The sequence below is a fragment of the Sinohyriopsis cumingii genome, chromosome 1, assembly GCF_028554795.1.
Source record: "Sinohyriopsis cumingii isolate HCF-2022 chromosome 1, ASM2855479v2, whole genome shotgun sequence".
NCBI lineage: Eukaryota > Metazoa > Mollusca > Bivalvia > Unionida > Unionidae > Sinohyriopsis > Sinohyriopsis cumingii.
Window position 1 is genome coordinate 187606995 of NC_142961.1, and position 13085 is coordinate 187620079.

The 13085-nt window shown below is 31.0% G+C and overlaps 1 protein-coding gene and 1 pseudogene across 1 annotated transcript in view; both read left to right on the top strand.

The window, feature by feature from the left end:
- LOC149808544 (uncharacterized) overlaps nucleotides 1-191 on the top strand; it is a 26668-nt pseudogene extending 26477 nt beyond the window's left edge.
- LOC149808543 (putative methyltransferase-like protein 24) overlaps nucleotides 1-13085 on the top strand; it is a 56365-nt gene that overhangs the window by 28212 nt on the left and 15068 nt on the right. The window lies entirely within an intron of this gene.

The window sequence follows — 13085 nt, forward strand, 5'->3', positions numbered from 1 at the left end:
GGAGCAATTATGAGTCCCTTTCGGGTGTCACTTATATGATTTCTCACATGGCATTCCGCCCTTATTTATAATTTGAATTTTGAATTTAAGTTCAATTACAGGAATTGTTTTTTCCATTTATTTTAGCAGAGGGATTTCTGCAGGCCCTTTTTGGGAATCGTGATGATCTCCTGTTTGGATCCCTCTATTAATTCTTCATATAGGATGGTAAATTAAGATTTTGTTTTCAATCATATTTGTTTTGCTTGAGTTGGATGTGAAAGAGTCCTGAGGGGTCTTGTTAAAGAATCAGATATGATCTGTCCCTCTTGGAGCCCCGCCACAGCTTGTTTTGATGTAGGTCAAATCCGCTATACCTGGTTGTTGATTTATTTTGTCCTGGTCAATGAAGCTACAACGGCGGACAGACTTTATCCGCAGTCGTAGTATACTTCATGTATGTTAGAAGATAATATCTGTTTGTTCCTCATTATAGAGCGGTCACGTGGTAGTCACTTGGGTTTTATAATATTAGTTCCTTGTTTGCAAGCAAACACGTTCTTCTCTCTCTCCTGGTGTGTTTTCACTAGCCTATAGGCTCTCCAGGCGGAAGATTTCTTATTTTAAAAGAAGAATTAATGTTAATTAATGTTAATATCTGGTATGTTTTTTTAACTAGCCATTTGGCTTTCCAGATATTATTCAGCTTCAAGGCTCCATATTTTACTATTTCTTTCACTGATTGCATAGTAAATGAAATTAATAACTATTTGGTATTTTTTTAAAATCGTTAATATATGCTGTATATAGTAGGTTTAGTAGATTAAAGTTACCTAATTTGTCGGTTATTTGATTTATTACTTCAGTTCTCTCATTATTTAAATGTATACATTCTAATATTGTGTGTTCTTTCCTATCTGTAGCAGTATTACATAATAAACATTTTGGTAAAGAGTGTATTATGTTTCTTCTATATGCGTGTTCTTGTGTCCACCATGCATTATGAAGATAGAGATAAATATTACCATATTTATTTGGTTCTTTTATTTCTCTACAGTGTTTCCACACTTTAATCCAATCTAAATTAGGTATTTGAATTTCTAAAATATCTAAAGGCCGCCCCTCTCCCTCCCTCCAACCCCCCCTCCCTCTCTCTCTCTCTCTCTCTCTCTCTCTCTCTGTTGACCATCATATCAAGATAAGGGCGAAAATCCATGATAAGACGAAAATAGAGAATTTTCTCTTATGTAATACCACAACGTCTCTGGACCTATGAAGAATGATGGTTAATGTTAAGTCAAACCGATAAGAGAGAGAGAGAGAGAGAGAGAGAGAGAGAGAGATTTATGGTCTTTGGTAATGTTAATTAAAGCACAATAATGACTTCGATCAGCTTGCATTGATGAGCATTCAGTATTCAAGAATCAATGTGCCTGTAGGTCTAGTGCTTAAATTTCTTCATGAAAGCCATCTTTCATGTATAAATCATAAGTGTAACTTACGTTTATTTAATCAATGTGAATAAAAAGAGAAACCCAAAAATGAAAACAATCAACTTATCAGTATGAAAAGGTGATTGTGAATAGGCACAAAAATACAGAACTACATTTTATAGCGGACACACTCGGCAAGGATTTGAGTTCACTCACCCAGTCAAAACACAGACGCCCCTCGTCAATCTAACTCCATTCAAATGGTAAACCTATGTATTTGCATGTGATATAAATCAAATATATGTATAGTATGTACGCTGTATCAATGATATACCACTGGTTGGATAAATTTTTCATTAAAAAGAAACTCGTTTAGCCTTGTTTATTTTTAATGAAAACTTTATTCATCTCTTGCTATATCATTGATCCAGCGTACATACTACACATATTCTCTCTCTCTCTCTCTCCATATATATATATATATATATATATATATCCAGCGTACATACTACACATATTCTCTCTCTCTCTCTCTCTCTCTCTCTCTCTCTCTCTCTCTCTCTATATATATATATATATATATATATATATATATATATATAAAGATTAAAACTTCATTGAGTGATCAAATTAACAAAAAATATGAAATTATTCGCGGATATAAGCTACTCCGCGTTTATATTTGTTGTTCTATTTTACAACAAAAATAATGTTTTCAGATGATTCCCTTTAGCTAATAACTGTTGCACTTTTGGATTCCCCAAATTAAACTTATTAGCTTCCAATTTAGAATGAACGATCAAATTAACGTAGAGCTCTTGCAGGCTTGGCAATTTTTAAAAAAATAATAAATCTAAATAATTTGCTAGTAATAATACTAGATTTCCAAAACTTTACTGGTAAATACTTTTCACAGTAACACAGTTGCAAAATAAATGTTTCGTCGTTTCTTCTCCGATATTAAAGAGAAAACGCCCGTTATCATATACAGAACCAATTTTGGATAGGAAACTATTTGTAGCAAGTATGCTGAGCTTAATTCTAAACTGTGCTCACCAAAATGTTCTGCCCAAAATAATTGTGTACTGAATGGAATATATCTTACTACACCAATTTTTATCGTTTGTTTTTTATATCTTGGGCTTTGTCATTGTCGATTCCTGAGTGGGACTTCATTATTCTTCTTGGTTTTGTATCGTTATATTTTTATAATTCAATACGCCTTTGTATGAAATATTTCAAAAAAAATCTGCATCTTTTTCGAATGTGATAAATTCTTCCCATGTTAAAGGTACATCCTTCGAAAATGAATCTTTAAAGTTTTGAATCATTGCAAATCATTTAATTGAAAACAGTGTAATACGACAACTCATATTTGTTGATCAAGCGATGAATTATATTTTGCTCCATTCAGAACGATTAAACAGTATCCAAAATATTTTTAAAGATTTTGTAAAATATACTAGATGTTCTCCTAACTTATTAATCACCGTTCAGAAGGCATGTGCGTGAGATCGCGGGTTCGAATCCCGGCCGAGTCATGTCAAAGACATCAAAATGATATTAGCTACTTCGCTTGGCGCTCAGCATTAAGAGATTAGTGTTGGGACCTGGTCCCAGGATAATGTAACTAGGTGGGACATTATGCTACATGTGTGCGGCATGATGCCACAGTATTTGAAACTGCCACGCTTTACACATCGTACCAATATGAGTAAAGTTGTTAAAAGCTACGTTAAAAATCTCCCTGCCCCCAACACTCAGATTTATTAACAATTTAAGTATTGTTCTACTTATTTGATCAAGACCGTTATTCCACATAACATTTTTTTTTTAAATTCAGATCTTTTTAGAACTCTTTCTGTTGAATCTAGCAGTGTTAAGAATAAATGTGTCAATTTAGATAAGGTTATCAGATTCTTAGCAATAATTTTCCCATATGTTGTTCATTTTCTTCGATTCCATTCACCTAAACGTTTTTGTGTAACTAGTGTTTTGTTTTCAATAGTAATTTTCAGAACATCAGCAACTAATAAGGAGGAATTAGAAACCCAATGAAATCCTAAACGTGTACATATCTGTCCCGGATTTCTTTAATTCACCTATTGTAATCGGTTTATTTTTCTGATACAAAAAAACAAAAAAAACAAATGAGAGATATATTGTCCCAATGAAAGCAACCACGTCTATTATACAAAATGCTATAAAAATAAACTTTTAATCACACTTGTTTGAATCTATCTATCTATCTATCTATCTATCTATCTATCTATCTACCTACCTATCTATCTGCGTGGGTTCGAGTCTCGGATTCGGCCAATGTGGGTATGTGGGAGAGCTTGCCAGTAGCTTCTCGTGGGTCGGTGGTTCTTTCCGGGGTTTTCCCGGGTTCTTTCTCCACTATTAATACTGACCACCATAAATAGCCTATCGTGTGCTGAAAAATGGCGTTAAACCCTACAACAACAACAACACAAATCTATCTATCTATCTATGTCTGTCTGTGTTTTTAAGTTGTTCATTCACATCAAAAAGAAAATAATTTATTGTATAAATCTCCAACAGACAGTCAAAGGATTATTCAAAATCAACATGTAAAATAATACCCTTGATGATTCTTTTCTTTTGTAAAGCACATGATATCATGTATCAGTTTGACTACCTTCCCCCATTTACCTACCTTTCATAAAGCCTTTTTGACTTTCATATATATAATTTTGGCAAATATTTTTTCTCTGTTATTTCGTAGGAAATATTTAACAAAGCAATAGGTTTCAATTTTTACAAAATTCCGTCCTTTTTTTATCCTTTGGCAATAATGTAATAATCCCGCCCTTACCCGTATCACAGATAGACTATGTCTTTTGATTTTTCGATGGACTGAAACATTTATTAGCTGTCCTAAATCGTTTGAGAAAAATGTATAAAATCCAATTGTGAAGCTTGCGAAAGAATTACTTCGTCTTCAATTTTTTACAATTCCCCTTTGTGTTAATTTAGGAACCTGAAATTTTCCAAGTATATCATATATTTTTTAATACTTAAGTTATTTTATCATCTTGTCTGGTAAAAATGTAATCATAGGACATATCTAATACTTATTTTATCATCCTGTCTGCTATAAATGTAATCATAGGACATATTTTAATACTTATTTTATCATCCTGTCTGCTATAAATGTAATCATAGGACATATTTTAATACTTATTTTATCATCCTGTCTGCTATAAATGTAATCATAGGACATATTTTAATACTTATTTTATCATCCTGTCTGCTATAAATGTAATCATAAGACATACTTATTTTATCATCCTGTCTGGTATAAATGTAATCATAGGACATATTTTAATACTTATTTTATCATCCTGTCTGCTATAAATGTAATCATAGGACATATTTTAATACTTATTTTATCATCCTGTCTGCTATAAATGTAATCATAGGACATATTTTAATACTTATTTTATCATCCTTACTGCTATAAATGTAATCATAGGACATATTTTAATACTTATTTTATCATCCTGTCTGCTATAAATGTAATCATAGGACATATTTTAATACTTATTTTATCATCCTGTCTGCTATAAATGTAATCATAGGACATATTTTAATACTTATTTTATCATCCTGTCTGCTATAAATGTAATCATAGGACATATTTTAATACTTATTTTATCATCCTGTCTGCTATAAATGTAATCATAGGACATATTTTAATACTTATTTTATCATCCTGTCTGCTATAAATGTAATCATAGGACATATTTTAATACTTATTTTATCATCCTGTCTGCTATAAATGTAATCATAGGACATATTTTAATACTTATTTTATCATCCTGTCTGCTATAAATGTAATCATAGGACATATTTTAATACTTATTTTATCATCCTTACTGCTATAAATGTAATCATAGGACATATTTTAATACTTATTTTATCATCCTGTCTGCTATAAATGTAATCATAGGACATATTTTAATACTTATTTTATCATCCTGTTTGCTGTAAATGTAATCATAGGACATATTTTAATACTTATTTTATCATCCTGTCTGCTAAAAATGTAATCATAGGACATATTTTAATACTTATCATCCTTACTGCTATAAATGTAATCATAGGACACATTTTAATACTTATTTTATCATCCTGTCTGGTATAAATGTAATCATAGGACATATTTTAATACTTATTTTATCATCCTGTCTGCTATAAATGTAATCATAGGACATATTTTAATACTTATTTTATCATCCTTACTGCTATAAATGTAATCATAGGACATATTTTAATACTTATTTTATCATCCTGTCTGCTATAAATGTAATCATAGGACATATTTTAATACTTATCATCCTTACTGCTATAAATGTAATCATGGGACATATTTTAATACTTATTTTATCATCCTGTCTGCTATAAATGTAATCATAGGACATATTTTAATACTTATTTTATCATCCTTACTGCTATAAATGTAATCATAGGACATATTTTAATACTTATTTTATCATCCTTACTGCTATAAATGTAATCATAGGACATATTTTAATACTTATTTTATCATCCTGTTTGCTATAAAAGTAATCATAGGACATATTTTAATACTTATTTTATCATCCTTACTGCTATAAATGTAATCATAGGACATATTTTAATACTTTTTTTATCATCCTGTCTGCTATAAATGTAATCATAGGACACATTTTAATACTTATTTTATCATCCTGTCTGCTATAAATGTAATCATAGGACATATTTTAATACTTATTTTATCATCCTGTCTGCTATAAATGTAATCATAAGACATACTTATTTTATCATCCTGTCTGGTATAAATGTAATCATAGGACATATTTTAATACTTATTTTATCATCCTGTCTGCTATAAATGTAATCATAGGACATATTTTAATACTTATTTTATCATCCTGTCTGCTATAAATGTAATCATAGGACATATTTTAATACTCATTTTATCATCCTGTCTGCTATAAATGTAATCATAGGACATATTTTAATACTTATTTTATCATCCTGTCTGCTATAAATGTAATCATAGGACATATTTTAATACTTATTTTATCATCCTTACTGCTATAAATGTAATCATAGGACATATTTTAATACTTATTTTATCATCCTGTCTGCTATAAATGTAATCATAGGACATATTTTAATACTTATTTTATCATCCTTACTGCTATAAAAGTAATCATAGGACACATTTTAATACTTATTTTATCATCCTGTCTGCTATAAATGTAATCATAGGACATATTTTAATACTTATTTTATCATCCTTACTGCTATAAATGTAATCATAGGACATATTTTAATACTTATTTTATCATCCTGTCTGCTATAAATGTAATCATAGGACATATTTTAATACTTATTTTATCATCCTGTCTGCTATAAATGTAATCATAGGACATATTTTAATACTTATTTTATCATCCTGTCTGCTATAAATGTAATCATAGGACATATTTTAATACTTATTTTATCATCCTTACTGCTATAAATGTAATCATAGGACATATTTTAATACTTATTTTATCATCCTGTCTGCTATAAATGTAATCATAGGACATATTTTAATACTTATTTTATCATCCTTACTGCTATAAATGTAATCATAGGACATATTTTAATACTTATTTTATCATCCTGTCTGCTATAAATGTAATCATAGGACATATTTTAATACTTATTTTATCATCCTTACTGCTATAAATGTAATCATAGGACATATTTTAATACTTATTTTATCATCCTGTCTGCTATAAATGTAATCATAGGACATTTTAATACTTATTTTATCATCCTTACTGCTATAAATGTAATCATAGGACACATTTTAATACTTATTTTATCATCCTGTCTGCTATAAATGTAATCATAAGACATATTTTAATACTTATTTTATCATCCTGTTTGCTGTAAATGTAATCATAGGACATATTTTAATACTTATCATCCTTACTGCTATAAATGTAATCATAGGACACATTTTAATACTTATTTTATCATCCTGTCTGGTATAAATGTAATCATAGGACTTATTTTAATACTTATTTTATCATCCTGTCTGCTATAAATGTAATCATAGGACATATTTTAATACTTATTTTATCATCCTTACTGCTATAAATGTAATCATAGGACATATTTTAATACTTATTTTATCATCCTGTCTGCTATAAATGTAATCATAGGACATATTTTAATACTTATCATCCTTACTGCTATAAATGTAATCATGGGACATATTTTAATACTTATTTTATCATCCTGTCTGCTATAAATGTAATCATAGGACATATTTTAATACTTATTTTATCATCCTTACTGCTATAAAAGTAATCATAGGACATATTTTAATACTTATTTTATCATCCTGTCTGCTATAAATGTAATCATAGGACATATTTTAATACTTATTTTATCATCCTGTCTGCTATAAATGTAATCATAGGACATATTTTAATACTTATTTTATCATCCTGTCTGCTATAAATGTAATCATAGGACATATTTTAATACTTATTTTATCATCCTGTCTGCTATAAATGTAATCATAGGACATATTTTAATACTTATTTTATCATCCTTACTGCTATAAATATAATCATAGGACATATTTTAATACTTATTTTATCATCCTGTTTGCTATAAAAGTAATCATAGGACATATTTTAATACTTATTTTATCATCCTTACTGCTATAAATGTAATCATAGGACATATTTTAATACTTTTTTTATCATCCTGTCTGCTATAAATGTAATCATAGGACATATTTTAATACTTATTTTATCATCCTGTCTGCTATAAATGTAATCATAGGACATATTTTAATACTTATTTTATCATCCTGTCTGCTAAAAATGTAATCATAGAACATTTTTAAATCTCATTCAAAGTTTTGAATTGATCATTGATTACTTGCCCTCATTTACCTGTCACTTTTTAATTGTTTATTCATATAATGACTTTTTTTTTCAAGTTTTAAATATGTGTGTAGTTTTTTCTCTTTCTTTTATCGATTTCCTATTTGATCGTAAAATTGTTCCTTGTACTTATCGTATCTTATTTCTTCGAGCCAAAATTGCCGAATTGTAAAGTACACCGAAAAACTGCTTAGGATGAAATTTTTTTAAAAAACATTTTCCAAATGTTCAATTTCAATCAACAATTCATGTTCTTTTTCTTTTCGCTTTTCCTATTAGAAGAATGTTCTAACGTGAGGGCTCAGATTTCTGATAAAAGATTTTGTATAATAATTGACCATCCGCAACATTATTATATTTCGTTTGATTATGATAATTATTATTATTATTATTATTATTATTATTAGTTGTTGTTGTTGTTGTTGATGATGATGATGATGATGATGATGTAGCAGTAGTAGTAGTAGTAGTAGTAATATACGGCAAATTGGTATTTCTTTTTTTTTCTTCTTCTTCTTTACCTTTCTTACATATACTTGGTATTTCAGCGCCGAATCATCAAATTTCCAGAAACCTGGTCTCTTGTTAAATTGTGTAAATTGAAAGGTGAATATCGATGGGAAATGGTCAGACCTATAGGAGGGACGTATTGTATAATCTCACTATCAATAAAACTTAATATTTCTTCATTTATCGGGATAGAATCTAAACGTGCCATTTTTAAAAGAATTGCCTGAGTCCTTGTCTACTTTCTAATCTCAGGATTATAAACTCTCCACTGATCACAGAGATGCAATTCTTTTGTCAGATCCAGTACTCTCGTCTCCTGCTTTCGAGATATTTACTGTTTTGTAGTTATATGCCTCTAAATCACAATTTTGAACAAATTCCTGTGTGCGCAAATGATAGGGGTATGATTTTGCTACTCTTTGATAACTCAGTTGAATAAAAATTAATTGTTGGAGAATTGTTATTTGAGGAATTCATATAAGGCATAATACCCGCTATCTGCTGATTCTCAGCTTCCCTATCAAGAACAACTATGTTTTCTTTGCTATACCTAAAGAGTCTTGAAACTCAAAATTGATATTATTGCGAAGGGTATTGCCATGCTGCGAAATCTGCTGTATTTAAAAAATAAAAAGTTACATCCCCACTCAGTTTCTGGGACCCGGGTGACCGAGCGGTCTTATGCGCGTTTCTTTACCGATGCCTTCCATCTCACCTCTGTCCGCTACCTTCCCGTGGGTTAGTGGTTCTTACGTGGGATTTCCCGGGTTCTACCTCTACCAGTTAGACATTTATGCAATATCGTGCTCTGAAAAATGGCGTTAAACCCAAAACAACAATCATTCTATTTCAACATATGGTTTTTGTTGTTTCAGTAAAATGAGAATATTTTAAACAGTATATGGGACATATTTTTCTTCTAGCTAATTCAAACATATCTGTTCCATTTTGTCTGTTTTCTAGTACACTGGCATTTAAAGACAAAATACTAACCATTATCAAAAAATATTGAAAACGATAATAGAATTCATGCAAACATGCCGATACAATATGAATTGTAATGTGGCAATAAAGTGTTACACGCTGAACGCTGTATTATCGCGGTATTCAATGTTGTTATTGCTACTTATTAAAACCGTGTTGTTGTTGATGCATGGTTATAATTTGTGAAGCTTCTATGACTTTCCTTATATTTATTCATTTAAAAAAAAAAATGTCAATCAAAGCGCATAAATGTAAATAAAACCGCATACGGTTGATGACCGAGATTAACGTACCATCGGGAAACAACTCTATTTTATCGCGGTATTTGCCTAATTTAGGCATGATAATAAACACAAATTGCAACTTGCCTATAATAAATAATATCCACCTTTCACCGGCTGAATATTTGCACAAACACGAAAGAATATAATGATTAAATGGAACACACACAAATAATTTAACTTAAAATAACAACAGTACACATTAAAAGAAAATATGGACAACTTTGTATGAATTTTAGCTATAATTTGAGCAAAAGAAATGAGTTATGTCGCCCTACAACTGCTGTTTCACAACAAAAAGAGGGCTGTGTCCAGTTTTGGCAGTTGTCACATTGTGCCCATTTAACAATGACCAGGTTAATACAACCTTTATGTGCAGGGGCTGATGCTTGCGACATACAAGGCAGTTTGAAAAGTCATTGTCAGATATAGGTCAGCTGTCTTGACTCTCCCTAATTTTTTTCTTCATATTAATCATCTACACCATATGCAGTGGAACTTGGTTGAGTACAGGAAAGGATTTTAATCATAGGGGTAATGTCTTCGAAATTTCAGGATCTGTTGTACAAGATTTCTTTGAAAAAGTATGTGTTATTCGTATACTGTACAAGATTTCTTTGAAAAAAGTATGTGTTATTCGTATCCTGTACAATATTTCTTTGAAAAAAGTATGTGTTATTCTGCCACTCACTAAGTCTGCACTTTACAGACTTCACTAATGAGAAAGATGATTTCAGACACTCTTAGAACTTAAACTTTCGAATTTGTCTCTTAAATTCATTGTTTGTTTGCCAAGTCTTGGAGTTGATTATTGTTGATCAGATATTCCACTATTCTTTGAATAGGAGGATGATGATGTAATTCTGAAGTATGGTTGAGTTGGACCAACCACTATCTGGTATCTGACCAACAATCCTGGATGAGCGACTCCTCAATACTGACCATTCTACTTCTTCCCGGTGAATACAACGTATGGCGGTACGTGGCTTCCAATCGTATTGTCACACTCAATGATGGTTACACAGTGTGATCTTTATTATGCCACTGACTGTGCCTGAGCATGCTTGCCACACACAATTCTTGGAAGGGAATGCTCAGTGTTGATCCAAATTTCATCAATATTCAATATGCTTTCTGGCCTTTCTCTTAAATTGTTGACAACAAATATGGTCGGTAGCTCCTTAAATACCGTTTTTGTACTTCGCTTGAAGTACTTTATGCTCGCAGCATAGATCACAAAAAAAAAAAAAAAAACGCAATCGTTCAACGGTCTTTCACTCTGATCTTTCTTTCCACAAGAAACTGCATAGTCTGCTGCAAGGTACTGCACATTTACTTTAGTGTATCCATATCTGATCTCAGCCATGTACTTGAGATGATTTACCAGTTGATGCTCTTCATTATCACTGAAAATTCTATATGGACCTGGGATGGAATCCAGGCCTACATTTCCCTTAGTAAGATTTGTAAGGTTGACTATGGCACGCCAAACCGCCTAGTAATATACTCTAGTCAGATCTGTAAGGTTGACTATGGCACGCCGAACCGCCTAGTAATATACTCCAGTCAGATCTGTAAAGTTGACTATGGCACGCTAAACCGCCTAGCAATATACTCTAATGAATACCCTACCACACAGGAAAAAGATCTGAAAATGTTAACACCAAAGAAACGAGAGGCAATTAAAGTAGTGAGTAAATAGATTACAAGGAAAAAAAAATCAGTTAAGTTCAAAGTTCGCTTCAGTTTGGAAAGTGAAGCACGGTGCATTTTTATACAAAAAGCTATTATTGATATAAGCAATAATGACCATTTTCATGAATATTTTTGACATATATTTACTTTCCACATGGGAAGCATTTTAATGCACCAACATGCTTCCGCTGTAAATGTACTTACTTCAGTCAACTTATATCATTTAATCTGTATTAATCCCAATAGTCAACAGCTAACGTTGCGCATAAGGCGCCAAAAAAGATAATTGTAGGTTATATTCATGTTTGTAATTTACCAGTCTGTGTGTATCCTTTATAAATACATAAAGAAATATATACGATGTGACAATATGCTGCATAATTTAATTCTTTTACACAAGCCGACTAAATTTCCATGATAAATTAAGAGTTCTGATAAACAAGAGTTATTTGCACAGTCTATACAGCTGAAACGGACTTGTGTGTGTTTTAATATTTAAAAAAAAACTGTTAACGTAGTTTGTTGAACCTTATCTGACCCATAGATCGTTTGCTTCGGATGCGGGAGGTCGCGGGTTTGAACCCTTCCAAATCATACCAAAGACATAAAATGGTACTAACATTGTAGCGATATCACGCAAAAATTGCTAAAACCACGTCAAAAATCCAAATCACACACACACACACACACACACACACACACACAAGCATCTGCCTATTACTTCATTGACTTGTACACACCTGATGATAAAATTATTTTTACAACAGTTTCCACAATGCGGTAGATCAAGTGGTTTCTAACGTCCAACGATATTCGAGGAAAAAATATACATATGGGAAAAATAACTTGATGATTATACAGGAACGGTCCAATGCTCTTTAAACCTAGGTGGCCAAAAACGTATCGTCGTGTACGGTGGCACACCATTCAGTAAAGCTATCTACGACTCATTTAATTTTGAAATATGAATATATAACCGACGCATGTCTCTTTGTGTCGATTTATGAAGGTAGCTGGGAAAGTAAAGCTGGTTATAATAGTTACCGACCGTATCCCCATTGACAGTAATGTATAATCTACTAGAAAAGTGTGCAATCGAAAATAAACAATATTTAGGACACAAACAACATTCGGTTTAATAAATTCATAACAACACGGGATTGCAAGCAAAGGTTAAGTTGCCTCACATCTTTTTTCACCCTTACAACTCTGATAATATTTTACGTATACTTCTTTCC